Source organism: Arvicanthis niloticus, chromosome 11 (genome assembly GCF_011762505.2).
Source record: "Arvicanthis niloticus isolate mArvNil1 chromosome 11, mArvNil1.pat.X, whole genome shotgun sequence".
Taxonomy (NCBI): Eukaryota; Metazoa; Chordata; class Mammalia; order Rodentia; family Muridae; genus Arvicanthis; species Arvicanthis niloticus.
This window is the reverse complement of record NC_047668.1, coordinates 65,388,821-65,414,676: the sequence shown is the minus strand read 5'-3', so window position 1 is coordinate 65,414,676 and position 25,856 is coordinate 65,388,821. Positions and strand designations below refer to the sequence as shown.

At 43.6% G+C, this 25,856-nt stretch overlaps 2 long non-coding RNA genes and 1 pseudogene across 9 annotated transcripts in view; 1 reads left to right on the top strand and 2 right to left on the bottom strand.

Annotated features, from left to right (window-relative positions):
* Positions 1 to 22,971, top strand: part of LOC143443914 (uncharacterized) — an 85,511-nt gene extending 62,540 nt beyond the window's left edge. For 3 of the 8 annotated variants that reach the window (XR_013113321.1, XR_013113324.1, XR_013113322.1), the window contains 6 exons: positions 2,547 to 2,752; positions 9,878 to 10,230; positions 13,411 to 14,244; positions 15,892 to 20,185; positions 22,057 to 22,118; positions 22,744 to 22,971. This is a non-coding gene — a long non-coding RNA (uncharacterized LOC143443914). The remainder of the gene's footprint in view (positions 1 to 2,546; positions 2,753 to 9,877; positions 10,231 to 13,410; positions 14,245 to 15,891; positions 20,186 to 22,056; positions 22,119 to 22,743) is intronic. The other 5 variants (XR_013113325.1, XR_013113323.1, XR_013113326.1 and 2 more) reach the window with 4 other exon arrangements.
* LOC143443915 (uncharacterized) lies at positions 1,996 to 13,547 on the bottom strand. The gene is made up of 3 exons (XR_013113329.1): positions 13,408 to 13,547; positions 8,889 to 9,925; positions 1,996 to 2,739 (listed from the first exon to the last, which is right to left on the bottom strand). It is a non-coding gene; the product is annotated as an uncharacterized LOC143443915 (long non-coding RNA).
* LOC117717376 (hydroxyacyl-coenzyme A dehydrogenase, mitochondrial-like) lies at positions 3,124 to 5,006 on the bottom strand (annotated as a pseudogene).
* Positions 22,972 to 25,856: the final 2,885 nt, after the last annotated feature.

Here is a 25,856-nt window from a genome sequence, read left to right as displayed (position 1 = left end):
CTTCCTCCAATTCGGTCCCCTGTGGTGCCTTGCTAAATGAGCATTTCCAGACTAGCCGTCAGCGAAAGCTTGTAAAGTTCTCTCTGGGTGAGACTAATTCGCAAGGCTGCCCAGACTCTTTGTAACTGAGGCTCTTACAAGATTTACACGTATATCCAAATGTTTGTTTCTTTGGCCTAAAAACAGTGATTTGGGTGTGACTCACTGACCACATTACAGTAATACTTAGCACGATCCCTCCCAGACCACTGAGAACCGTAAACAGTGATTAAGCTAAGGGAGTTTAAGTGAACGTTTCCAGCTCTCAGAGTTCACTTAACTCATGAGAGCTTAAAGGTGGTTGAAAAGGATATGAATGTCATTCCGTCCAAAAATGGTACCAATAAGTAAAGTACTGGCCTAACACCTGCAGGAGCTGCGTTTGGTTCTCCAGCATGGGGTGGGGGTGGGGCTGTAACACTATTAAAAACATAGTTTATGTCTCATTCTCTCAAATGAACTTTTAATTAGCTCTTGTTTGCACAGATTTACGGTGCAGTGGTAAATGATGCTTGTCATGATGAGCCCATAGAATTTGCCCAGATGCCTTTTGAACCATCAGAGAAACCCAAAGAGTTTTGCTTTGTACTTTTCGGTGTTAGATGTATTTCAAGTTGGTTCTTGGGAAGTTGGTTTTCTATGCATACTATACCTCACGTCACGGGATTTATCTACAATGTTAAATGAGAAACCTTTATAGTCCATACTTGAAAGTCTCAGTGAGGCTACTTGCCCATGGGAAGTCAAACAACAACAACAATAACAATAACAATAACAACAAATCAAAAACTGAGCAACTATCAAACTATCAACTTCTCCTATCAAAGAAATCTGAAGAGTCCTTCAGATTTCTTACTTGATGAACCAGAACACCTACTTCTCTAACAACCACCAATGAGTAAGTTGATTGAATGCTAACTTAGGTCTAAACTTGACTATCAAGGACAGAAGTGTAGAGGTACACCCTAGGAATCTGCACATCCAGAATCCATAACTCAGTGGTCCTTTGGTTTGTCTGAGGGTAATAGTTATCCTTCAGTTTTCTTCCCACATCTTTTATGAATCAGCCAAGAAAAAGAAAATGGCTCGTAATAACAGCCAGTTTCAATTCAATTTAATTCATCAGATGTTGAGTAGGTACCTACTTATGTTTATGCATGGGTCTGGGCATTGGAAATAAAAGGGACAGCTAAGACATGGGTGTCCCCACGCTGGGTAACTTAGATTTGGGGGAAACAGAGGGAGCAGCCTGGGGGAGAAGAAACAATTGATTCTTCAGGATAAAGGTGGCTCCCAGGCATATGAAGAGAAGGGATCATTTCAGAGCTAACGATTCTGAGAAGTGGTCAGACAGGCTGGTAATCCAGAAGTTGGGTTAATGGACAGGATTGAACCAAGCCCATTTGTCGTGACAATGAGCAGTGGTCATAGGTGCTAAGGCATTAAGAAATGGAAGCCCAAGAAGAATTTTAAATAAGAGAGTAACTGTGAGCAAAGTATGTGTCCCACCCAGCGTTTGGTTGTCCTTGCTCTCTGATAAGAAATCTTTTCTGTTCTTTAGCAAGCTTCAGCAAAGATCCCTGGAGCCATCCCAACCAGGAATACATACACATAGTGTGATGTGAAATCTCAAATCATACTAGGTATTAATGACTTTGTTTAACCCAGAGATTCCTGATACTGCAACCCTTAAATACAGTTCCTCATGTTATGGTTGGTAACCTGCCACCATAAAATTATTTTTGTTGCTACTTCACATCTGTAATTTTGCTACCATTATGAATGGTAATGTAAGTTTCTGTGTTTCCTGATGGTCTTAGGTGATTCTTGTGAAAGGGTCATTTGACCCACAGATTGAAAACCTTTAACAGTTCTGAGTTAAATAATAAACCATATTATTTGATAATTGTCTTAGCTAGGGTTTTACTGCTGTGAAGAGACACCATGACCAAGGCGACTCTTATAAAGACAAACATTTAATTGGGGCTGCTTACAGTTTTAGAGGTTTAGTCCATTATCATCACGGCAGGAGGCATGGCAGTATCCAGGCAAGCAATATACTCTAGAAGGAGCTGGGTGTTCTACATTTTGATCCAAATGCATCCAGAAGACTGGCATCCTCAGGCAGCTAGGAGAAGGGTCTCAAAGCCCAGCCCCACAGTGACATATTTCCTCCAACAAGGCCACACTTTCTCTAAGAAGGCCACATCTCCTAATAGTGCCACTCCTTGAGTCAAGCATATTCAAATCACCACAATAGTCAAGATAAAATAAGAGGTCTTTTCACCAATTAAAATAAAGAGTAAATAAATCTCTTCTCTAGATCTCTAGATATTCTTTGTTAGGTCCTGGCTTCTTGGGGGCACTCCAAGAATGGTGAAAATTTGAGACCAGTAGATGGATCTGTGATTGTCAGAGGAAGTCCTTAACTTGCTTTCTGACCAGGTGAGCTTGCATTAAAAACAGAAATGTTCTTAGCATCTTCTACACCTGATCTTCTTGTACAGGCTCCAGGAGGAAGACACGCAGAACCATTTGATGCCTAAATGGCTCCCTTCCAGGCCATGCAAAGTCACAGGGAAAGTTCCCATCTCTGTTTCTACTTCAGTCTTGAAGTACTGGCTTCACAAGTGTCTAGGCCCATGAAGCTGGTTCTCCCCATCTGCTGGAGTTTACAGCAACCTGGTTTTCATGGACATCCTGAATGGAAGAGGTATCTGTGATTACTTTCTTCTGCCTCAGAATACAGACTTTTTAGGCTAAAGGGCTCTCCACTATCTCTCAGGCACTCACAGTCTTCTGCTTAATCATGAAGGGAAACAGGAGGTATTTATAAGATGTTAAATAAGTAACAGAACAATTGTTTGGCTCAGTATCTGCTTTGTTCTTTTTTTTTTTTTTTTTTTTTTTTTTTTTTGCTTTTAAGTTATATAAGTTTATTTATTCTCATTCCAATGTGTACAGATTAAAAGGTTGCATTTTAGTAGAGTCAGTTCATAGGCACTGTGTAGTACTGATTTCTCCAGAAGAAACAAGAGGGGCAGACAGTGACGGTTAAGGTCTGAATGGCCATAAAGATGGGCCTTTCCCCCAAGAACCGAGCTCACAGGTATTTGCCCACCACTCCAGGAATCCTGTCCTGATGAGGGGTAAAGAAAGACAGAACATTTTCTGTCATGCTCAGAATGTAGGCTAAGGCTCGAGGCTGCAGGCTGTAAATGTTCCCAGGCAGGCAAGGCCTCAGGTGCTACTGGCTCAGTAGCCACGATGGCTCCTGCCCCTGGGGTTCAACACCGATCAACACAGCATTACTCATTTTCAGAAGACATGAGTGAATGAGTCTAAGCAATGCTTTCTACAAAAAAGTGGCAAGGTTCAGAAAAAAAGATGTTTGCTCCAAGGCACCAAGGGTATAATGCTTTTCAGAAAAATTCACAGAGACCAGACTAAACTAGAGAATTAGATCTCAGTGAAAGAACCCCATTACTGCAACTAGTCAAAAGATCACTTCGGAGAGACTGAAGGGAGGGCCTACTGAGCGGCCCACGGCAAGCCTCAGAAACCACCGCCCAGAGAAGCGCTCATCCTTGTCCCGCGCCTGGCTGGAGGTGATGCTGGGGGAGGTATCACTTGTATTTGTAAAATCCTTCTCCGGTCTTCTTGCCCAGCTTATTCTGGGCCACCAGATCATTCATGGAAGGACTGGACTGAAATAAGGGGTTCTCAGGATCCATTTTATGCCACCCATCTAAGATGAACTTTGTAGTATCCGGTCCGGCATAGTCAAGAAGCTCAAATGGACCCATGGGGAACCCGGCTCCCAGCTCCATCGCTGTATCAATGTCTTCCTTAGATGCATCGCCTCGCTCGTATAGTCTGATGGCTTCTGTGAGGTATGGCACCAAGAGACTGTTCACGATAAATCCAGTCGTGTCCTTGCAAGAGACAGGATGCTTCCCTAAGGTTTTACAAAAGTCGACCAGAGATTTAAATGTCTTCTGGCTGGCTGGTCATTGGTGTTTTAATGACCTCCACAAGTTTCATCATGGGGACGGGGTTGAAAAAGTGAAGGCCAGCAAATTGGTCTCATCTGGTGGTGGCATTGGCTATGCTTGTGATCTGCAAAGAAGACATGTTGCTGGAAAAGATGGTATGTTCTGCAGAGAACTTGTCCAGCCTCTGAAACAGCTCGTTCTTCAACTTCAGGTTCTCCACAATGGCCTCCACCACCAGGTCTTTGCTGTGCACCACAGACTCCGTGTCAGTGCTGGAAAGGTGGCTAGGGTCTTCTCCACAAACTCATCCCCAGCCTTAGGGTTTTCTGAGAACTTCTTCTCTTTGCCACTCTCTTTAGGCTCTCCTCAATTCCCTTCTTGGATTTTGCCAGGATGTCTTCTGTTTGGTCCACCAGCACTACTGTGTGACCAGTTGCTGCAGCTACCTGTGCCATGCCGGCGCCCATCATCAGCACACCGATGACCGTCACATGCTTGATCAGAATCTTCTTGGCAGCTGCCAGTGCAGAGGAAGAGGAGGACATAGGGTGCACGAACTGCCTGGTCACGATCGCCATAGCTCAGTGGAGCAGCTGAGAGCTTTGTGCTTATTTGAGGATACTTCAGTGGCTTTGTCAGATTCCTCAGATGAACATATCCATCAGGCGGGGTGTATATATAAAGGGATGAGAGGAATCAGCTCACATGGTTACAGAGGTGGATGAGTGACAAGATATGCAGGGTGTTTGGTCCAGATGACAACCTGGGAGAGTTGAGGGTGTAGTTTTGGTGTAAAGGCCTGAGAACCGGATCTGTTGATGATATAGTTCCATCCTGAAGCTCTGTGTGCTTGAAAACCAACAAAACCCCATTAAATGTCTTCATCTGAAGGCACTTGGACAGGAGGAACTCTCTCTTAAACTTCAGGAAGATTTAACTTTCTCTTCAGTCTTTAATTTGGTTGACTGGAACCAGACACATTATGGGGAGGGGGGGGGGCAGTCTCTGCTTTACTCTGCCTACCAATTAAATGTCAAAATTTTTATAAAACACTCTCACAGCAACAATTAACATACTTTTTTGTTTTCTTGAAGACAGGGTACAGAATGGAGGTCAAGTAACTTTACTCAGGTCACATGCATCTTCTTCATGGAAGTTACTGGTTTCCTACATTCACACCCAAGGACCCTATAGGAAATGCCAGAATCAAGAAATCAATAGTTCTGGGTGTGGCAATACCCACAGTTCTGCTCAGATCCAAACTGGAGACTTACTTAGGTCACATCTTCAAGCTTCTGCCTCAGCCTTGTTATTGAAATTCTGGTGTGCCTGACCTGCTTTGTTTCCTTGAATGATACCTCAGGCTTGGATTTGGATCTTCACAGCTTGCGGGCAAAGCTTTTATTTGACTCTTTGGAGGGAGAGAGTATATTAATCCCCACCAGATCTCTCAGGGTGAGGGTTCTGGGTGAGGAAGCACTTGCCTGGGACATGACTATATCCTTTCTCTCCTGCTTTATGATCTCTTTCAGGTGGAATTTCTTGAGGGTCCTTTTAAATAATTTGTGTCTCTTTTTGTAGATGGTGGTCATGCCCTTGTGATCCCTTACTGAATGTCTTTGCTCTTTGTGAGATATGGAAGTCTCCGTGCTTTGGATAGGAGAACTCAAAGGATTAACTCATTCAAAGTCACAAACCTACCCAGAGGGGAGGCAGGAAAGGTTCTCTCAATTTCTCTCCTGCTAAACTCTGTATCTCTCTAAAATGAGATGGCATTAGATAGCTGGGATTAATCTTCTGTGCATCAGAACGAATAAGTGGTCATAAAGCTTCCGGAGACAAGAGGTGCCATGAAAATGATCAAACAGACATGGCACCACAGGCATCCTCTTCTCATCTCGACACCTTTCTTAATTGTAACCCAAAGCAAATGATTCTGAGGCTCATCCTGCAGGGTTTTTACAAAATAGCCTTCCCCAAGCCAAAGGTCCTTGTGACTAGTAGGACATACACTACAGAGCACAGCACGACAGCACAACAAAGCACAGCACATGGACACACACACATGCACACATTTATTGATGGAACCTAGTGTGTGTGTGTGAGTGTGTGTGTGTGTGTGTGTGTGTGTGCAAGAGTATGGAGGTCAGAGGACACTCTTCAAGTGGCTTCCACTTTTTATTTTTGGTCTCTCTTCTCTCTCCATCTTCTTCCTCCTCTTCTACCTTCTTTTCTCCCCCCCTCCCCCAGATAAGGCCACTCACCGGCTACTACCACTGAGCCACTCGACCTACTTCTAACTCTTCATGCTGAGTGTCACTGTGTTGGTCCCTCTTGTGCCATTTTGTACAAGAAGCCACCCCCAATACCAGGATACCAGGTACTGGATAGCTGTCTTCAATGGAGGTTGTGGTATAAACTTTAAGACAAGGTTCTGCTGTGTAGCCAAGGGCAGTTGTCTAGAGAAGGAACCAAGTGTGAGCCTTTTGCAGCCACCCAAGGGGGGACTGAGCCAAGGCAGTCAAGAGCCAAGGACCACCACAAAGTCACACCCAGGAGGGTGGTTATCTGTGCTCGGATGAGAAGCGGCAGAGACCTGAGTAAGTAGGCAAGGCTTATATAGGACTTCTTGAGGGGAGAGGCTTTCCAGGGTGGAGATCTCCAAGGTGGGGATGAGTGAGATTTCATGACTAGAGTTTGGGATGAGCCCAGGGATTGATGGGATTTTTAAATCCTGAGTTTGGGTTTTTTACTCTAGGGAAGGGACTGCTGGGTCCAGCTGTTAGGGCAGTTAGAGTGTTCTGTGAGTAGAACCTGGCAGTTGGAGGCCCTGGGGTGGGGACTGGCCACTCATGTGCTTCAAGGGGGCTTACAGGGACACCAATACACCTCAGCTATTATATGGGATCGACCTGGGCTAGAGAGCAAAGTTGAAGCTATAGAGAGGCTGGCCCTATTGGCTTCCTGAATGAAGTGGAACAGGTGTTATTAGGAGACAGAATCATGTTTTCTGGGCCTTCAAGCTTATTAAAATTGGGACTTCCCCTTTAAGAAAAAGGATATGAAATCTGAATTCAAAATTAGGCGTGTGCTTGTGCATTGCTTAGGTCCTGATGCTAAGCTTTGTGAGTTTCACCTGTCTCTGGCATCTTAGCAACCTCATGCAGAAGAGAAAATTGTGTTCAGAGTTTAAGTGAAATTGCCCAAGGATATCCGTGAAGGAATTGGCTAGAGCTAGACAGATACAGCAGTCTGCTTCTGGCTCATAGTTCAATGCCTGCTCTTCCACAGTGCTAGACACACACATATACAGTAGTAGTGTGTGGAGAGGTCAGGAGATGACAGAGATACACCGCAAGCCGGCCCCGAAATGAAGCCGGCATTGGGCTGGGAGATGAAATGTCTGTTGCTAATTTGGTCAAAAGGAATATGTGTGTGTGTGTGTGTGTGTGTGTGTGTGTGTGTGTGTGTACTTTTTATTTTTTCCTTTTCTGAGTTTTTTTTAAAAACTCATTTCCAAAGTTGGAACCTGTAATAAATTATACATCTCCCAGGCTGGAGGCTATTTGGTTGAGCATGAGAACAGAAGATGGAACGGTTGGTGGTTATCACTGAAAAGCCTGTGCGTTATCACTCTTCCTGAGTGTATCCCTGGTATTCGGGGAGCTGTAGTTCTTCAGAGGCCAGGCTGCAGGAGATAAGGAAATGGAGAGGCTGTCTCCTGATTTGATGGCACAGAGCAATGACACAGTGGCTTTCTTGAACATCTCTGTCTAAGAACTGTTGCTGGCTGAGCCTGGAGCAGTGGGTGCAGCAGATGATAGCACCTGACCGGTTTTGGGTATCCACGATTCATCAATCATGTGTTGGGGGCGTTCCTCGAACTGGGTGCCCTTAGGTGGGATTTAGTTGACTTCTTTGCCTTCTGTGCTGCAGACTAAACAATGCTCTTGAACTGCGGGACAGTCGCCACTGGAAAGAACGAACAGCTTTGTTGAAAAAGCCTTAGGTAGGCAGGGGTATGGTAGTGGCACATGCCTTTAATCCCAGCACCAGGGAGACAGAGTTGGAGGCCAGCCTTGTGTACAGAGCGGGTTCCAGGACATCCAGGCTATACACACCCAACAACAACAATAACAACAACAACAACACCCAAAAAACTCACCACCACCACTACCACCACCACCACCAAAAAAACAAACAAACAAACAAACAAACAAACAAAAAAATTAAAACCCGTCTCTCAGAAAGCTGTCTTCACTCTGTTGAGGATGATGGCTGAGATTTAAGAACATCAGAATCTGGTACTAGCAGAGTGTGCTCAAGATAACCCTTTCCTCTCCATAGGGATCTTGTGTACAATATTTCTGGCAGGTCACCAACAAGCCTCCAGTCAAACTTTAACAAGGACCTACTTTCCAACACCAACACCTGCCCCGATGTCATGAGCTCAAGACAGCTCTCCCCTCTGCTCTGTAACCTGCCCTACCCCCGGTCATTCCTACCCATTGACGATTTCTACCTACAAAGATTCACTGACTTCCTGGTTCTCTTCTGTGCAGAGCATCATACGCAGTGATTTACATTACATCTTCCTCTCTTGCGACATAGAACCAGCACACCTGACCTACTTCTCCAACACTTAGCTCAGTGCACTGTACATAATTTATGTGGGAGAAGTGTTTGTTGGATAAATGAGTGAGTGAATGAAGGAAAGACTTTTTTTTCAGTCTACACTATAGCTTTATACATATGAAAATATAATTACTGAGCTGGGCTGCCTTTCCTGAGGTCAGTGCCCCCTCTCCCAACAGCCTGATTTTAAGGTGCAGAGCACTATATTTTAAGACTCACCTGGGCTTGTCAAGGTCCCTTCCTGCTGACTTTACTGTTAAGCTGTGGTCTTTACATGTTTGGAACACTGCAGAAACACATCTCATTGGTGTGGAATACATGCAATCATCTTGTGGTCACCACAAATCTTTTCTTCAAGGAGGCTTCATGAGTTCTTCCTAGTATTTTTTCATGGAAAAGGGGAGGTACCAGAAGCTTTATTCCCTTAACTATTCCTCATGGGACAAAGGAGTATGCTACCACACTGAACCGGAGTCACACATACCTGAATTTGCCCTGGGACTCCACTGCTTGCTGTCGTGCTCTTGGGGAAATTACTTTTCTGCATTTTAGATCCAGTATCTTTTTAAAAAAGGATTTCTTTGTATTGTTTTTTAATTATGTGTAGGGGTGTGTGTGTGTGTGTGTGTGTGTGTGTGTGTGTGTAATACATGTATGTGAGTATGGGACTGTGGAGGATAGAGGTGTTGAGTCCCCTGGAGTTATACTTGTAGACAGTTGTGAACCATCCAACATGGGTGCTGGGAACTGAACTCAGGTTCTCTGGGACATCAGTAAGTGCCCTTAACTGCTGAGCCATCTCTCCAGCACCAGACTCAGTGCCTGTTAACTGAGTATAATTACAAAAGTTGCTATGAAGATAAAATGAAATCACATAGGTAAAGTTCCTGACATGTTTCCTATCCACACATTGTAGATGATACATGATGACTGTGATTATTCTTCATGACAGCTGATTGGAGTGATATGTGAATAATTTTAGATAGAGGTCAGATTCACAGTTAGACAACATCATAAATGTTCTGAATATAGTGTCTCTCAGAATTTTGAATACAAAATATAATTAAAATGTAGTCTACATTCATAAAGTAATGTTTAAGACACTGGAGAGATGTCTCAGTGATTACAACTATTGGCTACTCTTCCAGGAGTAGGATTTGATTCCCAGCACCTCCATGGTAACAGCCATCTTGTTACTCTATTCCCAGGAGATCCTGTGCCTCTTCTGGCTTCTGTAGGCACCAGGCACGAAGGTCCTGTGAGAGCAGTGGAAAGAGAGGATATGAAGGTTGGAAAGTGCTCTACACGTGCCACTAGCTGCTTCCATCATTTTGCGTGAATAGAAATTATGATTGATAAGTTATGTCTTCACAAGAAACTAGCTCTCCTTGGTTTTCATACAGTAAAGACCATTTCTTTTCAAGACCTTTCAACTTCTAAGGGGTATCTCTATCACTTACCAGTTTGTTTCTAGACTGCTTTCGGCTTTGCTGGGAGAAAGCTCGCCAGGGCTCGGAAGCATGGAAATGACTGAAGAAATGGATGTCCACATGGGCTAATGGTAAGTGTAGAAGCTGGGGAGATTGGGAGCTCAACATCCTGGGATTTGGGGATTTTATTGATTTGGAATATCATTTTTATCATCCATGTTTTACATTTAAGATCAACCCATAGGCCGGTCAGTGGTGGTGCACGCCTTTAAATCCCAGCACTTGGGAGGCAGAGGCAGGTGAATTTCTGAGTTCGAGGCCAGCCTGGTCTACAGAGTGAGTTCCAGGACAGCCAGGACTACACAGAGAAACCCTGTCTCAAAAAACCAAACCAAACCAAAACAAAACAAAAAGATTAACCCATAAAACAAAAAATGTTCCCTGCACCTCCAGAGGCTGAGTTGTGAACCAAAGAGAGGGGAGCTAGCCCTTTGAAACTGTTCCAACATTCTTTTCTACCCTCTCCTCCTTTTGCTCCCCTACTTTGCAGAATTCTAGTTCAAGGACTGTGGTTGACAAACATTTATATGTTATACTTAAGTCTAACTGAAAACTTTAAAGACTAACCCCAAAGCTGCTTGCAAGGCATTCCAAGACCACAGCATGTGTGTTGTTTAGACTTTTGTCCCTGCATGTGACAGTACTAACATTACCACGAAGAACAGAAAGAAAACAGATTTTTCTCCTTTTCTGAAAACAACCAAAAAATTCTGGGTCTGAGTTAGAAGGCTTGGACTATCTATCTATCTGTGCTAACTGTTGAACAGAGGCCAAAAACTAAACCGAGGGGTGGCTTGAAGATGTTTGGCCCAGGGAGTGATGCTATTAGGAGGTGTGGCCTTGCTGGAGTGGGTGTGGCCTTGTTGGAGTAGGTGTGTCACTGTGGGTGTGGGCTTTAAGACCCTCATCCTAGCTGCCTGGAAGCTAGTCTACTTCTAGATCTTCAGAACAAGATGTAGAACTCTCAGCTCCTCCTGCATCATGCCTGCCTGGATGCTGTCATGTTTCTGCCTTGATGACAATGGACTGAACCTCTAAGCCAGCTCCAATGAAATGTTGTCCTTATAAGAGCTGCCTTGGTCAAGGTGTCTCTTCACAGCAATGCAAACCCTAAGACACCCTCTGACCTCAAGAGTGGGTAAATGTAAGGATTATTATATTACATCCAATTTTACATTACAAATTTACACCCAATATTACATTCAGTCGCATTAGAGATTAATAAGTTGGAAGAAAAAAAAATAAAGGCTACTTCCAGTATTTCTCCTGGAAATATTGGAATTTAGGGTAAGATCTTTCTTCTTCCTTCACCTCCATTTCTGACACTATTCAGACTGAAATAGGTCACATAGTCAAAATGTCCAAACAGAACGATTCTCCTCTCAGAGATTCTTGGATAATACTGGAAGTGGTTGGAACTAGTGTTTTCTCAGTGTGTGTGGTGAGCAGTCACTGTATTAGCTGCTTTATCAATTTTACATCATATATTTCTCACAATAAATATCTTTGATAGCGACACAGGCAAGGAAATTGGGCTTCAGCTACTGTCACATACCTAACAAAATGCAGTTCTTCCAGTTTCTCTAAAGTCTTTCTGATTTCTTACTACTTTCAGTCTCATTCATATCTGCAGTATTCTATCAGTTATTTATTTATTATCTGAGATGACAAATGACCGAGAAAAATCAACATAAGGAAGGCAAGGCTCCTTTTGATTTTAGAGGTTCCAGCTATGGTTGTCTGGCTTTGTTGTTTCTGGGTAGAAAGAGGGAAGGAAGGGCCTGGTGAAGGACAAGCTGCTTACCTCACAGTAGCCAGGAAGCAAAGGGAAGAGCAATAAGGGCCTGGGCCAAGTGTGTGTTCAGTGCAGGCCCCAAAGATCTCCTTTCTCCAACTATATCTCTCTCCCAATATTCCACAACCTTCCAGTTGTCCTACCCAAACTTTAGATTCATCGATGGGTTAAATTGATTAGTCAAGAACCCTTACAATCTAATCATCTTTGGAAATGTCCTGCAGATACATTTAGAGGTACTCCTTTTGACAATTAAGAGTTCCCTGCCCCTACACCTACACATATTTTAGTTGGTGCATAATTGCATTTATGGGGAATAGTATGGTTTTAGAACTTGCATGCAGCAACCAGACCAGTATCACTGTATAACCTCAAACATTTATTATTTGTTTATATTAGAACATTCTGTTTTGATGTAGACACTGTGATTACACACAGTGATCCTTTTTAACATATCTGCTCTTGGGGGGCAAATCTTGGCTTTCCCCTGAGGTTTCCTCTTTGCTATCTGCTACATTCGTTACAAATTCAAGCACAAACTATGTGATAAATCCTACCAGATGGCAAACTGAGAGAATAAGGACTCGCCTCTTGTGTTTATGGCTACTCCTGCTATAGTGTAAGAGATTTCTAAATATTTGCCCTTGAACTCATTATTGTTAAGTGAACTCATTATTGTCAGAAACTTAGAGGCAGGGATATATTTTTGGTTTGAGATCTGACCTTTTGAAATTCTGAGCTGTTCATGGGAAATGACTTCTGGAATTTGGGAGTACAGGCAGGTCAGCCAGACAAAACCACAGATGCAGAGGCTAGCCAGAGTATGTGGCTAGGTTCTAAAGATGGCTTGCAAGAACCTGTAGGATCTCAAGGGTAGCATAATTGCTTAGGAGAAGTGTGCCTTCTCTTGGTATTAGAGACAGAGTGAGAATTTCTCTGAGATCCTTGTATAGACAGTCTTGCATAATGGATCCACCATATCCTCACCATATCTGTGATGGGATGTTCTTTGTCGTTGTCCAATGTCTACCCTCCGTAAAAGTGGATGTTGTTTTCTGAACATCTGTTCGGCAGAAGTCATTAGACACACCAGTGGATGTCACTGGAAAGGCAGCGCCCTTCCTGTTTTAACCATTCCACTTGTCTATGACACACTGTGTAGAGTTTATTCTCAAGAAACAGCTGGGCGTCCTGAGGAGGATCCATTACTGAATTGGTCTAGAAGTAGCACTAGATGTTTATTTATTTAAAACTTTATTATTGTTTTGTTTCTTGGGACAGAGTCTTGATATGTAGCCCAGGCTGGCCTCAGATGTGTGCTCTTTCTGCTTCAGCTTCCTGAGTACTGGGATCACAGGAGTGCATGGCTCTACCAGGCTAGCATTAGATATTTAAACATACACAGGCTCACATACACTTACACACTGTGCTTTCTCTCTGATTCATTACTCACCAGTGAAGGCACTATGAAAAGACCACTGCACTTGGATGGAGCCCAGAGGAATGAAAAAGGTCTTGTTCTCCTAAAATGAAAAGCAACCCAGCAACAGCCACCCAGTTTGATGCTGCTCTTTATTTCAATCCAAGTTTAAGACCAGGATGGCCTAATAAAGAGAATGTGTCCATCTAGCCCTGGTCCCACTGCAAGTTCTCCTCCTCGGCAGGTTCTGTTGATGTGGCACAGAAACTGGGAAAGCCTGCACCGCTGAAATTCTCAAGTCCACGAGAGTCCTGCAGTTTTCTTTGGAGGAGCGAAATACATTGCAAACCTATCACTTTGTCATTTTTAAAGTCCCCCAAGTCTAGAGCTGGAACAATTGGAAATGCTGGCAGAGCCGCAGGAAAATAAAAGTCTCTCCCAAGGCTTTGTTCTGTTCCATCGAGAGTGCCAGCTCTGCCTGTTGGCCAGCTGGGGATTGTGTAATGCTAACACCCGGGTAGCATACCAACCAAGTAAGGAGCCTGCCTCCTCCTTCAACCTGGCCCGGCAGGTCCTTCCTGAAAACAAAGAACCACTTCATTGCCCATCGAACCAACTTGGACCATACTGTGCTGGATTTAAAGCTATGACCTTCTCAGGCACAGGTAGCTGAGATGTCACACGTATTCTTTAAGTAAAGATATCTCGAGCTGTGATTAGGTTTTATGTTTCCTTTCATCTCTGTCGAAGGAGAAGGCAGAGAGGGTATGGGCAGTGCTGCGTGTCCCCGATGAGGACAGCAGCACAGGCTGCGGCCTCAAAGGACATTATAAGAAGTGTGAAAATATGAAACAAGAGTGCCTAACCAGGGTGAGTGACAGACCCCAGGAGTGGATCCTGCTCCCTTGCAGTGGGCTTGGAAGGGGAAAGTTCTCATTTCCCCTTTTAGCTATGTCTGGTAGGATTGGCTTTTTCAGAGTTATAATCTAAAGGGGATCAAGAAAATCCTGTCCCTTTCTTTCTCTTTGAAGAATGTAGAGGACTTTGTTTCTTATTGAAAGCTGTTGGGTCTTGAGAGTATACTATTCAAACGTATTTCCTTTGTGGAAAGATTTGCCTGGAACATAAGCAGTTCTCTAGTAGGGGCAATGGCCAGCAGGAAGGCAAAAGCTATGAAGGGAAAACCACTGACTAGGTGGGTTAGGCCTTGGACCGGATGGCAGCTCCCGCTCTGTTTTAACCATGTTATCAAAAGCAGAAATCTTCAAGCAAGGCAATCATCAAGCAAGGAAAGCAACATTTATTTTTATACATATTCGTTTCTACAAAATATTTTTATTGTGTGCGTGTGTGCATGCATGCGTGTGTGCATGTGTGTGTGCATGCGTATGTATGTGCATGCTCATGTACGTGTATGTGTGTGCATGTGTGTGAGTGTGTGTGTGTGTGTGAGTGTGTATGTGTGTGTGTACCTGGGGAGGCCAGAGGTATCCTGTAGAGCTGCAGTTATAAGCAGCCATGAGTTGTTTGTTTGTTTGTTTTCTTTTTATTTATAATTTATTTTTATATTCATTGGTGTTTTGCCTTCCTGTGTGTCTGTGTGAGTCTGTCTTCCATCCATGTCTTGGCTTTCCCTCTAGTTGGGCACCTTGAGGAGGCTTCATTTTTTAGATTGTTTTAGAAGCAGTACCAGAAATGGCCTGGAATAGAGGAAGAAGGTGTTTAAAGAGAAGGAAATACTTTGTCTCCAGTTTCGAGTCTTGCAGAGCTTCTGTCAGACAAAACAATTCTCTCTTGTGCCACCACTGTGGGGACAGAGGTAGATTGGGGGAGAAACAAGAGAGGCTAAAGATAAAACAGAAAGGGGAGGAGACTGTGGGCCGGGAGGCTAGCTTCAGCAAGTTTGCTGGAGGGGAGTTCCCAGTCACCCCAGCAAAGGCCCCCTGAGTGCTGGGCTTGACTTGTCAGCAGGTACAATGGGAGAGGGGAAGCAGACGTGGCACTGGCTATGACTACAGGGACTGAGTCCTGTCCTGGAGCAACTTTCTCTGACCTTTGGAACTTTTTATTCAACAACAAGACCAGGTTGGCCACATGGTCTCAAAGGTTGCTTCCAGCTGGAGCAGTTCTTATGTTGTGAAATGGTGATGATCTTGAGAGTCCTGTGATGTCACCACCAGCACAGAGCTGCACCTCACCCAGAGGACAGCCTATTGACCCAAGGGAATGGCTAGCTTAGGAGGCCTCTGTCAGCCTCTCTCCTAATGCTCCTGACTCTAGGTTTCACTGCTTGGTAGAAAGCTTATAGGAAGAAATGTCCGGAAACAGCTGCTTGGCTCACGTTCTTCTCTTAACCTTGAGAGAAGAACACTCTTGTTTGGGTCTCTTATGTAACTCACCTTTCCGGAAACTCTCCCTGTCTGTTTGATATTCTGCTTTTTAGCTGCCCTGGTTTGTGCCTTTAATTAAGTAGGTTGCCTTGTATTTATGCTAATTGTTTTTGTCTTTCTCTTTCAGATCCTGACAGGATAATCACACTGTTTTGTGTAGTCAAGCTGGGATCAGTGCCACTGTCCAGAGCTGACAGTGGCCAGCAGCTGCTCTTGGAAAGCTTTGCTTCAGGTTAAAGAAGAGACCTGAAGGGAATAATCTCCTCAGAGCCCAGATCTGCTCTCTCCCCAAGCTGCACCCCTTGACTTTATCTTCTTTTCCCTCCCCAAGCCCACACTCCGGTATCCTTCATCCTTGTTTGTTGAGTATCTCCAGGGCGGAGAGTCAGTCATTTTCTCTCTGAGCAGTCACCCTCCTCCCAACCCATTTTGTGTCATCCTTCCACAAGATTAGTTGTAGTGGTCTCAGTTGCTTGCCCCCAGCTTTACAGCATGCGAGGATTCTCTAGAAACAGCACACCCAAAAAATGGAGCCACAAGAGACTCTGTGTGCTTCCAGAATGGGAGAGTGCCATAGGAGTTCTGCAGAGGTGTAGTGAGGGCTCTGGGAAAGGAACGGGGAGAAGGAAGGAGGAGGCTTGAAAGGGGTGGGTTGTGGAAAGACTAGGTAGGGTAAATTGTGGACCGTCTGGGCTCTGGCCTTAGTAAGGAAAAGAGGAAGTAGGGTGACTTACAGAGGCCTCTATGCCAGGCCTGCTGAGCTAGACAGGAAGATACCCAAGGTGGGCATCTTTATAAATCTCCAGGGCCTGACATGCTGCTGAAGTCCTGAGGACAGAAACCTGCCCTATCATTTGAGTACATCAACACAGGAGCAAGGTGATGAGAGTTCCAAGGGGGGGAAAGATGTATAATTCACCGACGAGTGTGAGGTGCCCCTTATGACTGGACTGTGTAGTTCCCTGGCTTCCCAGTCAAGCCATCTCTGAAGCTAGTGTGTGATGTCATCAATGCTGAAGTTTATGGTCTCACAGGGAGAAAAGTCTTTTGCTTTTCATTTTCCTCTGCTAAAAGCAGAGCTTAGTTCTGTTTTCATTTTTCTGTCTATATCCTCTTACCAGGTGAGGCCATTTCCTAAATCAATGAGCGGTGTCTTTCCGAGTCTAGTCTGTATGCGTCTTTCTAAGCCCAGCTCTCTCTGCTCTAGCCCCACCACTGTTCTTGTTGGTTCTGAGGAGGTGAAGGTCCCTCCCATATCAGTACGTTTGCATGCTGCCTTTGCCTAGCGTACCCTTTCCATAGAGCTTCGTGCTCACACCAGGACACAGGTCAGACTGTACCTCCTCTCCTCTAGTCACCCCACTCAAGAAGCCTGTTAGTCACTTTGTGGTGCATGGCATTGCTTCACTTTCTTCATAGCACTCTTATCTGTCTTCTACCAGATGAGGTTTGTAACAACAGGGACTTGGTCTTGTCCCCTGTGGTTTGTCCTCCTCACTGGGAATGGCTCACATAGATAACTGCTTGCCATGGAAATGAACAGTTTACTGATAACGCTTTTAAATAATAATAATAATAATAATAATAATAATAATAATAATAATAATAATATTTGTATTTGTATGAATTCTTCTGTATGTGTTAGTTTTCAAAACCAATTTCATAGGCATAATCTAACTTCTACCTCAAAACAACTCAATGAAGCAAGTACAACAGTACTTCTGTTTTCCTAAAGAGGCAAACAAAGGGAGAGGGGTCGATATAGGCAGAGTGATTTGCGCAAATGTCTTCAGCTTGGAAGTGTCAATGGTTTTTCCCCATCAAGATCAATTCTTTTCACATTCCATCTCCTATTCCTAAAGTCTTGTGACCTCCCCAAACTTCCCAGAACTGAGGAATCCATCCTTGTGAGAAACGAGGAATCCCCTAACAGGGAAAATAAAATATGTCTGACTTCCTCAAGAGTGTTTATGACAAATAGCACACATGTCACTCTTGGGTCCTGCAGAGCATCAGAGCAGCTGATCCGCTGGGAACCGTTAGGCTGTGGATGACGACGACTGCCTCACTGCAGACAGACTGTGCTGCTTTCACAGGGACATGGCGAGGTCTCCGACTTCCGGTGTTAATGTCAAACACCTCAGCTACTCCACTTTGTCTATACTGTCTGACTAGCAAGATCCAGAGGTCCCTTGCAATCACTTTATTTCTTGGGCATCTCCCAGGTCCACAAGTAATGCTTTCCCAAATTTACCTAGAGCGGTGGTTCTCAACCTTCCCAATTCCAGAACCTTTTGAACCCCCACAACCATGAAATTATTTTTGTTGCTACCTCATAACTGTAATTTTGTTACTGTTATGAATTGTAACGAAAACATCCGTGTTTTCCAATGGTCTTAGGTGACCCCTGTGAAAGGGTCATTTGATTCTCAAAGGGGTTGGGACCCACAGAACCGCTGACCTAGAGGGTCTGGAGAGATGGTTCAGTGGTTAGGAGCACTTGTTGTCCTTGCAGAGGATCTGGGTTTGATTCTGGCATCCACAAGGTAGTCAGTACATAACCATCCGTAACTCTAGTTCCAGGGGCCTGACTTTCTCTGTGGGCGCCAAGCTTGGTCATATGTTCCACATCTATGTAGGCAAAACCTTCACACATTAATAAAATGAATAAATCTAATCAAATTTACAATAAAAAAATGAAACTACCCAGAGAATCAGTGTCAGAAAAATCACATCAGAGTTCAGAAGTCTTCTTCAAAGATCCTCAGGAGTCAATCTCTGCAGCCTCTCTGGGCTTCAACTCTCCGGTAATCAAAATCTTAAAGAATGCTGATGTATTTGTAATACCTGGCTATGACCCTTTTTGATCTTTATATTGACAACACACATAAAAACCCATGATGGGGGGAGAAAGGTGGTTCAACAGATTTTAAGGGGACCTGTCTGAGCCTGAGGACCTCAGTGGAATTTCCGGGACTCTTGCAAATTGTCTTCTGATTTCTATCTATGTGTGTGTGTGTGTATGTGTGTGCACTTGTGCACGCGCAGAATACATAAAGTGTAAGAAAGGATGTAAATGTTATTTTTCCAATGCGAACTCACTTCTCTAATCAGCCTGGGTTTGTTACCTTACCTTATTCCCTAACAGCTTGTATTCTGCTTCAATCTAATGGCTAGCATTCCCAAACACAGGGAAGCATCCTGGACTTACTCAGTGCACTGTGGGCGATTAGCTTTACTTACCCCGGAGCTTTCTACCGATAGAACCACCCAGAACATGGCCGTCTTTTCACCTGGCTTCTTCCCATTGTTTTGGTGATGCCTGTTCATGTTGTTGCTCATCATGATAGTTTGCTCATTGTCACTACTCTGAAGTGTACTAACGCTTGGGCATAATGTATTATTTACATCTACTATTTGTGGTCCTTTGGGTTGTTTCCCATTAGGGGACATTATAAACTGTGTTTTCATGACCATCCTTGTATTTGTATTTTGATGAAAGCACATGAATTTCTGGTAGAAGAGTGGGTTGCTGGATCACAGAACATACAGGTATCTGTTTGCATCCAAGGAGACTGGTTCCAGGATTCTATGAGGATACCCAAACCGAAATTCTCAAAGTCCTTATATAAAATGGCATAGAGTGCTTCTTATCATTTACCTCCCTCTTCCTGCCCACCTTCCTGCTCTTCCTCCTGCTAGTCCTTCTTTCATTTTCCCTTTTAGATAGGGTTTCTCTTCACAGCCTTAAGTAGCATTGAAGTCAAAACATAGTCCAGGATGGCCTCAAACACCCGGCCATACTCCTGCCTCAGCCTCCTGAGTGCTGGTATGGCAGGCGTGAGTCGCCCTTCCCAGCTTCTCCTTTATATGTTACTTATAGTACCTAATGCAATGCAAATATTATGTATTGGGAGATTATATTGTTTGGGGAATGATGCCAAGAAAGGTCAGCAGCATGTTCAATACCAGTGCAATAACTGTTCAATACCAATAAATGTTCTATACTACTGCAAAAATTGTTCAAAAATACTTCCCACCTGTGGCTGGCTGAATCATGGAGAGAGCTCTGTCCATATATTCATAAATACTGCTGGCTGCCCCAAGTTAGCTCATTGATTTATCCTTCTGTCATCGATACACGAAAGGTCTAGTTGTTCCACATCATTGTCAATACTTGGCTTTATCTGTCCTCTCATTTTAGCTGCAGTGGAATATAACCTATGCTAGATTTGAATATTTAAATTATGATTAATTTAATCTGTTATAATTTAGCAGATATATGCATGGGACAGTACATAAGCAAATTGAAATCACAGAGATACAAGACCAGTTTTGGTACTTGGTACACTCTTGCAGTATGCTTTATTTTCTCCATGTGGATAAAATCAGCCAGCTAACATGATAGCCAGCTTCTTGAGGTAAGTAATTTGCCATAGGCATATTTGATACATATACATACAGTCTTTGATACATACAGTCCTTAGCATAGTACTGGGCATGTGTTAACTGCCTAATAACTTTCAATTGAATTGAGCTCACTTAAATGATGGAGAAAAATGAATGACAATCTATAGAATATCTCAAAATGTTCCCAGTTCCATGCTCAACCCTGCCACTCTCACTTCAGGTACTTCTTAGGGTGAGGATAAGATAGATAGATAGATAGATAGATAGATAGATAGATAGATAGATGTTCTAGACAATGCCCAACTCCTCTGTGTTTCCTCAGAGCCTTTACTCCAAATGCTGAACAAACTCTCTTACTCAACTGGCTTTTCCTGAAGTATGGATGTCACACCACCAGGAAGTAGAATAGACAACTGACTGTCACCTTGGCAGTAGGAAGGAGTGTTGTTCAGGTTCTGCATGCTTCAAGGGGTGCTTTGGACTCAAAACGTCTGATCTCATTACACTGACCTGATTTCCCTATGGCCAAATCCAGTTTGATAGAAATGTCTCCAAAGGCCACAGTGATCTCTAGGATACACAATTCCCCATTTTTTTCTGATCTGGAAAAAAATTTTGTCCTAATTTTAAGACACTATTTCGGTCATCTTATAAATGAAGAGATCTGTTCTCATTTGTCTGTGCTAACGTGGGACATTGTGCCGTGCTATGCACATTAACATTTTTCCCCCAGTGTTAGTATATGGTGTGTGTATGTGCGTGTGCATGCATGCGTGTGTGTGTGTGTGTGTGTGTGTGTTAGAATGTGTGTGCATGCATGCAGTGTGTGAATGCATGTGTGGGTGTGCATGCATGCATGTGTGTGTGTGTGTGTGTGAGAGAATGTGTGTGAATGCATGTGTGTGTGTGCACACGCGCATGTGTGTGAATGTGGGTGCATACATGGCACAGAATGCATGTGGCTGTCATAGGACAACCTCAGGTGCCAGTCTTCACCTTTTAATTTGTTCAAGACAAGGTCTCTCTTGTTATTTACTGAGTATGCCAAGAAGATTGGCATGGAAGCTTCCAGAGTTTTCTGTCTCGCCCAATCTCCCTTTGAGGACACTGGAGTCACCCATATCCACTATCTTGCTTGGCTTTTAAATGGGAGAATTCCAGCTCAGGCCAGGCTTTCGTGACAAATGCTTTACCCAATGAGCCATCTCCCCATCATATTTATTTTGCATATGAATTATTTCTGGATTGTGATACTGAGAAGTTATCATTTGATTCTAATTTAGTTTGGACTTAGCCACCTACTGAAATATCCTTTCTGGCCTTTCCTGTCTTGAACTTTGACATTCAGAAAGAAAGAAGAGTTTTAATGGGCTTAATCACGAATGTGGGATTTACAAAAGGAAGGAAAAGTGGACTTTGAGAAATGTAGAAAACTGAAAACCCTAATTTCTTTGAGACAGTGTTCAGACTTCTCTTGGGCCACCTGCCACCAGGCCTATCAAGAAGGGTAAGTGTGCCTGTGTTTAGGGACTGGTGGACTGCGTAAGAAATTCCTGAAAAGAATATTGTGGTAAGATCCAGCAAGCATAGCAGATAGTAACTGTATACTGTCACTAGTGGGAACTGGCTTGTTCTGCAAGCTGACAGCATGATCAGCAGGTAATCAGATCCAGTGTTCGGGCCTCTTGTGACACAGTGATTGTTGTAGACTAGACCAAGAAACAAGGAGAGGTTTCTTTCTCTCTTCTTTCTCTCCCATCAGGGTTGGCTTGCTTCCCAAGGTGTGTGGGGAGAGGAAGCAGGGTGTGAATTTCAGGATGGTTTTCCTCTGGGAACGGCTTTTAGGCCTCAGATCTCTTGATCATTTTTTTTTTACTTTCAGCTATATGTTGACTTTTTGAAATCAGACTGAGCTGCCTGGACTCTTGAGTATATTGTATTCAGGTAGGTATATTCTACTAAGTAGCCCCGTGGGAATTTTTGATTATTTGCCAGCAACACAGAGCTCAAGAACTTCGAGGTGGCCCAGACTAGCAGGAGAATTCAAGATGGGGCTTGTGGCAAGCCGACCATAGAAGGCCCTGATACTCTACTGCAGAGGGTGATCATTGTGTTGATGCAGAGGCCCAGTAGATGTTATCTGAATTTTCAAGAAAAGATAGATATCTGTATTTTTAAAATGTCTATAATTTTCTGGTTTTAGCTGTTACTTCAAATAATTAAAAGAGAGATCATTTTTCAAGCCAACTCTTTAAGCATCAAATAATGACTCAATCAGCATCTTCACCCTGGACCCCAGCAGTGGTAACTCACCACTGCTGTGACTGAGGAGATCTGCTCTCATAACAGGTTTAGCATAACCAGAGAGAGGCCATTTTGCTTGTCAACACTGAGGTTAGCCATGGGCATGGCTCTGAGCAGTGAGATTGTGGGGAGCCTTAAGGAGATTTTGGGAACTTTATTTTTTCAGATGACAAAAGTTTCAAAACAGAAAGCAGACCTTTGTTCACCTGCTCTGTTGCGTCTTTATGGGGTATGTAAAACGTTGGCTGCTACTTTAAACCTACAGGGGACAAATATGCAGACAAAAGTCAACCCACGGAGGAATGGAAAACACAAAATGGGAAGATCCTGTTGCCTTCATCATGTCACTGAGTAGCTGTTCAGCAGCCTGAGACCACTCACACTTTGAAGTTGCTGTTCTGTTTGAGCCATTACAGCTTCCTTTTTTGCCCATCTCATTTTATTTTTTATTGGATCTCTATTACTTTTGGCCTCAATAATACTAATTAACACATGTATTTTCAATTATTTTAGTTTAAATAGTGAATAATCTAGGGCATCCCTTAAGATTAGGTCATGTCCAACACAAGATTTTTAGAAGTGCCTGTGAATGTTAGTGTTGCATATGTGCTGTAAGAAGCCTCTGTGGATCATAACTACCTTTGTATGTATTCCTTTCCCTTCTCCTACCACGACAACTGTGTGACCGAAGCCACTAATGGGAAAATGGCTTTATTTTGGCTTATGGTTTCAGGGACTATATAGCCCATCATGGTGGAAAAGCCATCGTGTCGTGGCTCAGTCCATGGCAGTGGGAAATTGTGGCTTGTTCTTGGTGCAGTGGATCAGAAAAGGGTGGAAGAAAAGCTGGGACATAAGCCTCAAAGGACCACCATCCAGCCATCCACTTCTGCCATTTCCAATTCTTCCCACAACCTCTCCCATATCCTTGCCAGCTGGGGACAAAGTTCCCAAAAACACATGCTGTGGAGGACACTTTATATTCAAACCACATGTGGGAGGAACCTGCTCGAAGCCTGAAAGCATGAACAGAGTTCTCACCAGCAGAAGAGAAGAGCTGTGTGTGTGTGTGTGTGTGTGTGTGTGTTTGTGCCTGAGTATATGTGTGTGCACCGATTGTGTGCAGGAGCCCATGGAAATCAGAAGGCATCAGCACCCCTAAAACTGGAGTTATAGACCATTGTAAACTGCCACCTGGGTTCCAGGAACCAAACCTGGTCCTCTGGAAAAGCAGCCAGTGCTCCTAACTGCTCAGCCACCTCTCCAGCCTCCCGAACAGCGGTTCTTAAGCACTGTGGGTCGGGGTCGCATATCAGATATCCTGCATACCAGATATTTACACTCAGATTCATGAAAGTAGCAAGATTACAGTTATGAGGTAGCAACAAAATAATTTTATGGTTGGGGGTCACCACAACATGAGGAGCTGTTTTAAAGGGTTGCAGCATTAGGAAGGTTGAGAACCGCCGGGCGGTGGTGGCACACGCCTTTAATCCCAGCACTTGGGAGGCAGAGGCAGGCGGATTTCTGAGTTTGAGGCCAGCCTGGTCTACAGAGTGAGTTCCAGGACAGCCAGGACTACACAGAGAAACCCTGTCTCGAAAAACAAAACAAACAAACAAACAAACAAACAAAAAAGGAAGGTTGAGAACCACTGATCTAGGATTGTAAAAATGATACTGCAAGTTTTGTGATAAGAAATGACCTGCCTTTCCTGTGAAGAACAAGTTCCCTATTTACAGTCATGAAGAACTTCCGATGTTTTCCTTCATTGGCCTGAATGGGCTAAAAGAAAACAAAAATGTGCGGGGAGAGCCCCAATATCGGGTGCTAGTCTTGACCTTCAGATTAAATATGGTCAGACGGTAAAAACACTGGTTTCCCGTATAGACATGACTACTTTTGTTTCTACGTAACATAGGAATAAGAGGAAATTACTTTATCCACATTGAAATTCAAATGTGTATATGTTCCTATAGAATAATAGGAATAATAGGAAACTATTTTATTCTCATTGAAATTCATGTACACACACACACACACACACACACACACACACACGTATATCTGATTGGGACAACTTTGAATGAATGTGATAAGGTCCAAAATATATCTAGTGAGGACAGTATTTATTTTCAATTCCATTTTGGCTTTGCTTGCCTCTCCTCATATCTATTTGCAGCCATCGTTGTCACTAATCTACACAGTTTGATGCTAAATTGATTAAAGGTACAATACCCTTGGGTAAGAACGGGTAGGATGAACGACAGTTGAAGGGTGGAGTGAGAGCCCTCTAGTTACAGGAACTGGCTTCCTGAGACTTCGAGGCACTCCCAGCTAGGAGTTGGGAAGAAAAAGCTATGTATCTAATCACGAGGATGGGAGTCCTTAGACACAAACAGAACTGCTGAGGAACAAAGTGTAGCTCTGACTATAGCTCTTATCAGCTGAGGTACACCGTGGTCCAGAGGCTTGAAGGACATCAGCGCCTGCCTGCTCCGCATAGCCACTACCTCACTTCGTGAGCACGAGGTCAGCAGCAGCACTTAAATTATGGCTCTGTCTGAAAGAGAGAGAGAGAGAGAGAGAGAGAGAGAGAGAGAGAGAGAGAGAGAGAGAACTACGTCTGAGGAGAGTAGTGGAGTGGCTGACCTGAAGAGTCAGAGCGCATTTAACAAGAGCGCTTTCTCAAGCAAAAACCGTGCTTGAAAGGCCTACACGGTTCCCACTGTCTACACAAATGAGAGTGGATAGATATTTTCCCAACTTTGACAGTAACTCTGAAAATAAAATAAAATAAAATAAAATAAAATAAAATAAAATAAAATAAAATAAAACGTTCTTTTTTCATACAATATATCTAATATATCCTGATTATGGTTCCCTCAACTCCTCCCAATTCCTCTCCACCGCCCCTCCCATCTGAATCTACTCTCCCCGTCTCTCGTTAGAAAAGAACAGGCTTCTAAGGAATAATAATAAAATATTACAAAATAAAACGTAATAAGACAATGAAAAAACTATGACATCGAAGTTGGAAAAGACAAATGGGAGAAAAAGAGCCCGAGAGAAGGTACAGTAGTCAGAGAACTAGAAATCCCATAAAAAAGAGTAAACCGGAAATCATAATTGATACCTCGAGGACCTGACACAGACCCCAGTGCAGGCCCCGTGCTTGCTGCCTCAGTCCCTGTGAGTTCACATGACCCCTGATCGTGCTGGTTTAGAGGGCTTTATTTTGTTAGCATCCTCCATTCCCTCTGGCTCGCCCACTTTTTCTGCCTCCTCTTCCACAGGGAGTAACTGAGAAATTTTATATAATAACAATATCACGTTATGAGCCTGTGTGTGATGGTTGCACCTCCTTTAGTTCTGCAG